The sequence below is a fragment of the Grammomys surdaster genome, unplaced genomic scaffold, assembly GCF_004785775.1.
Source record: "Grammomys surdaster isolate TR1022 unplaced genomic scaffold, NIH_TR_1.0 126898, whole genome shotgun sequence".
In the NCBI taxonomy this organism is placed as follows: Eukaryota; Metazoa; Chordata; class Mammalia; order Rodentia; family Muridae; genus Grammomys; species Grammomys surdaster.
In genome coordinates, this window is record NW_021621684.1 from 1 (window position 1) to 5172 (window position 5172).

At 41.4% G+C, this 5172-nt stretch overlaps 1 pseudogene; it reads left to right on the forward strand.

Annotated features, from left to right (window-relative positions):
* The first annotated feature begins 4 nt into the window (after positions 1-4).
* Positions 5-2526, forward strand: LOC114615544 (annotated as a pseudogene).
* The last annotated feature ends 2646 nt before the right edge of the window (positions 2527-5172 follow it).

The window sequence follows — 5172 nt, forward strand, 5'->3', positions numbered from 1 at the left end:
AGGTAGTTTATTGCTAAGGCGTGGATTCTCAGATAGTGGAGGAGGACCCCCAGCCAAACAGAGAGACCTGGAAGGGGCAGTCAGTAGGCTGGGTGGGGAGCGTCGGACAAGAAGAGAATCACGCCAGGAAAGCGACCCAGAAGACGATGATGTTAAAAAGCCAGCACTGCAATCTTCCGTTGTAGCTACCTCCAAAGAACGCACACGTAGAGACCTTATCCAGGATCAAAACATGGATGAAAAGGGAAAGCAAAGGAACCGGCGAATATTTGGCTTGTTGATGGGTACCCTTCAAAAATTTAAGCAAGAATCTACTGTTGCTACTGAACAGCAAAAGAGACGCCAAGAAATTGAACAAAAACTTGAAGTTCAGGCTGAAGAAGAGAGAAAGCAGGTTGAAAATGAGAGGAGAGAACTGTTTGAGGAGAGACGTGCTAAACAGACAAAACTGCGGCTTCTGGAACAGAGGGTTGAGCTTGCACAGCTGCAAGAAGAATGGAATGAGCATAATGCCAAGATAATTAAGTATATAAGAACCAAGACAAAGCCCCATTTGTTCTATATTCCTGGAAGAATGTGTTCAGCTACCCAAAAACTAATAGAAGAGTCACAGAGAAAAATGAATGCTTTATTTGAAGGTAGACGCATCGAATTTGCAGAACAAATAAATAAAATGGAGGCTAGGCCTAGAAGACAATCAATGAAGGAAAAAGAGCATCAGGTGGTGCGTAATGAAGAACAGAAGGCGGAACAAGAAGAGGGTAAGGTGGCTCAGCGAGAGGAAGAGTTGGAGGAGACAGGTAATCAGCACAATGATGTAGAGATAGAGGAGGCAGTGGAGGAAGAGGAGAAGGAAGCAGGCGTAGCTCATAGTGATGCAGAAAAAGAACAGGAGGAGGAGGAACAAAAGCAGGAAGTGGAGGCTAAGATGGAGGAGGAAACTGAGGTAAGAGAAGGTGAGAAGTGTGCGGGGCGCGCGCGTAATGGTCTCGCCGGCAAAAAACATACACACACGCACACACACATACACACCAGAATCCTTCCGTAGAAACACGTTTATTTCCCTAAACCAAAATGGTGGTAGAAGACCAAGAAGACGAAGGCGGCGTGGAAAAGCACTGCTTATATACCCCAGAGCGGGGTATTCACCCCCTGATTGGCTGTTCACTTGTAGCGCGCCAAACGCCGTGGGAAGGGCTTAACTTGGCGGGCTTTACCATGGCACATGCGCAGTATACTGGTTTACTAGGAAGAATTATGGCAACAGCGCCACCTAGCGATGGGGGACTTTGCTTGCACTTGCTGTGGCTCCCAACAGAGAAGCAGCAGGATAGTCAGCCAGAAGAAGTTATGGATGTGTTAGAGATGGTTGAAAGTGTCAAAAATGTAATTGCTGAGCAGGAAGTAATGGAAACTAATCAAGTTGAAAGTATAGAACCTTCAGAAAATGAAACTAGCAAAGAATTGGAGCCAGAGATGGAATTTGATGTTGAGCCAGATAAAGAATGTAAATCTCTTTCTCCTGGAAAAGAGAATATTAATTCTCTGGAAGTGGAAAAGGAGTCTGAGGAAAAAGAGGAAAAAGAAGATAAAGAACCTGAGCCCCATCCTGAGCCTATGGCTCAGCCTCGGCCCCCACCTCAGCCCCTGCCCCAGAGCCAGCCCCATTCTCAGCCCCACTCTCAACCCCAACCTGTACTCCAGTCCCAGCCTCTCTGTCAGCCTGAGACTGTGCCGTTAGCTGTTTTGCAGCCTCCACCTCAGGTTATTCAGGAGCAAGGGAATCTACTACCTGAGCGGAAGGATTTTCCTATAGAGTCTATAAAAATCCCTGAGGTGCCTGTAGACCCAGTCTTGACAGTTCATTCAGAAAACAAAAGCAAAAATAAGACTAGGAGCAGAAGCAGGGGGCGAGCAAGAAATAAAACAAGCAAGAGTAGAAGTCGGAGCAGCAGCAGCAGTAGTTCCAGTAGCAGCTCTACTAGTAGCAGCAGTGGGAGCAGCTCCAGCAGTGGCAGCAGTAGTTCGTAGTCGAAGCAGCTCCAGTAGCAGCTCCAGCACGAGTGGGAGCAGCAGCAGAGACAGCAGCAGCAGCACTAGCAGTAGCAGTGAGAGTAGGAGTCGCAGTAGGGGCCGAGGACATAACCGAGATAGAAAGCACAGAAGGAGCGTGGACCGGAAGCGGAGGGACACTTCAGGACTAGAAAGAAGTCACAAGTCTTCAAAAGGTGATAGTAGTAGAGATACAAAAGGATCAAAGGATAAGAATTCCCGATCTGACAGAAAAAGGTCTATATCAGAGAGTAGTCGATCAGGCAAGAGATCTTCAAGAAGTGAAAGAGACCTAAAATCAGACAGGAAAGACAAAAGGCGTTAATGGAAGAAGCCAGGCTTGCTTAGCCTATTCTTTGCAGCAGAAGATTTCTTGATGAGTAAAAGGATTACCTTGTAAAGAGGATGCTGCCTTAAGAATTGCATGTTGTAAAAATTCTTTTTGGAAAATACAGACTGTTTGTTTACCAGACATTCTTGTACTTTTTGGATAATTTTGTAAGAGTTATTTATCAAAATTATGTGAGGTTCCAAAATATGTAAAAATGATAATAATAAAAAAAGATTAACATCCTTTGTCATCTTTTTTTAAATACCCTATTACTCTTCAGTCAGAATCTGTATATTTTAATAGGTAAATCTTTAAATTGTTCCTTTATGTTCTGTATCATACATTGCTTTTGTAGAAATAAACATGCATCTTTCATTATTTTGGGGATGTCCTTGTTGACACTTGTATAATAAATATCTTTATATCATTTTCAGTTTTTGTCACAAGATACTGAACATGATTAGGATGTTCTTGAAGGTTTCATCACTTTGATTTGCCTGAAAACAGTTACCAGGTTTTTACAGCTTTGATGGGGAATAGTTTTTAAACATTTAATTATTTCCTATCTTACAATTTTTAAGCATTTTTCTGTTTTTCATTTAAACCATTCAGTGGGTAGATAACTTAAACAGTACGATTTGGTTGTCATTTCCTGGTTATAGAACATTCTCTTGTCCTCACAGCTACTTGTGTGATAACAACATAGTGTGTACTCTGTTATAGTTATCTCCTCCTGGGTGGTGGGGGTGGGTACAAATATCTTCTAAATTTGGTTTATGAATTTGTGGTCTTGTCTTTTTTTGTTGGCTATAACTGAGACATGCCAATCTGTGTTTTCAAGAATTTTTGTTTAAAGAAGTATTGTATGGAAGTTTACACAATGAAGGAAGTTCATCTAGACTTGAATATGTAAACAAGATAACACACAAGTGTACCAAGTGATTAATAACTTTGTTGTTTATAAATTTGTATGGACCTGGAGTATCTGTTGCCCATTGCTATATATGTGCGAATAAATGTGGCTTAGACTTGAAAACAACAACAACAACAACAAAAAAAAAACAAAAAAACCACAAAAAACAAAACAAAAAAACCCCAAAAAAACCCCAAACAAACAAACAAACAAAAAAAATGAGTTCAAGACCATCCTGCTACATGGTGACAACTAGGCCACTCTAGATACATAGTGAACTCAAGGCTAGCCTGGACTGATTAAATCACGTCTGAGAAAATTAGTTCATCCACTTAAGTCATCACCGGTGGGGGAAAAAGTTTCAGAATTAAATCCTTTGTTTGTGTTGAAAATGATAATTAGTCTGAGATCTGCTTGATTTCTAAGTGACATTTTTGAGCTTTTGTTATATTTATAAGTGTCTGAGACTGGATATCATTTTCTAGGCTCTCCTCTCTCTTCAGTCCCCTGTTAGAGCTCATGCTCACACATACCAGACAAACAGTACAGCTCAGGGACACACCCTGGACCCTTCTTTTGCTATGTTTCTTATTTATTTATTTACTTATTGACAATATTTAAGAGGCCTCTGGTAAGCCAATGTGGTGTCTGGTGTACTTGCTGTGTAGCCCTGAGCTCTGCTGTGTGAGTGTTCCACACATTTCATTTGTATCTTTATTGAGTTTCTCCAACCATTTAAATGTTATCAATGCAATTACTATAGGAATATATTGATATCCATTGGTGAATAATGTTCAGTGACAGGAAGACAGTCCTGTGATGATTCTGTCTGCCCTGCTGAGTAATGACATTCTTTTTTTTTCGAGACAGGATTTCTCTGTGTAGCCCTGGCTGTCCTCGAATTCAGAAACCTACTTGCCTCTGCCTCCCAAGTGCTGGGACTAAAGGCGTGCGCCACCACCACCTGGCGAGCAATGACATTCTTACACAGGTGTAAGGTAGACTTTGGTATGACTCATGTCCCATTGCCCTGTCTGTCCTCTTTACTGGCTCTGTTCCTTTTCCTAATTATGTGCCACTGTACTTTTGTGACTTTGAAAATACTTTCACTATTTCTTTTTCAGAAAGAGTCCCATGTATCCAACTCAATTTTCTTAAAACACACTGTGTAGCTGAGGATAACCTCAGACTTCTGGGTGACTTCTCTTCAGCTCCCAAGGGCTAGTTTACTTGTGCCAAGATATTTCCACCTCTAAAGAAGTGGATTCAGGTTGGGCCTTCCTATTTCAAACAATTCAATCAAGAAAAGTTCCTCACAGGTGTACTAGACCCCTTGGGTGTTTGTCAATCCCAGATGGAGACAAGCTCATGATCAACAACAGCCACCAGGCAACTTCCTGTATCAAAAGTTTTTACTTTCTCATTTTCTCATTCTTTTTTTTAAAAACATGTATTTATTTGTTCCTGTGCCTGATGATGTCCCTCTGTTAGTTCGTATATCCTGTAGGCATGCAAGAGCTAGGAGAGAAGAGGGTGTCAGACCATCTGAACTTAGAATCACATGGCTGAGAGTCATGTGAATGCTGCAAACTTAGTAAGTCTTTTTAAGGTAGTGGTTCTCAACCTTCCTAATGCTCTGACCCTTTAATACATTTCCTCATGTTGTGGTGATCTCCCCCCACAACATAAAATTATTTTCATTGCTACTTTATAACTGTAGTTTTGCTACTATTATTATAGTGTGTAAGAATCTAATATCCAGGATATCTGATAGGTGATCCAAGTACAGAAGTCATTCTGACCCTCAGATGATCTGAGAGCCATAGACAGAGATCCAGTCCTCTAAGTGCTGAGTCATCTCTCAGTCCCTCATTCT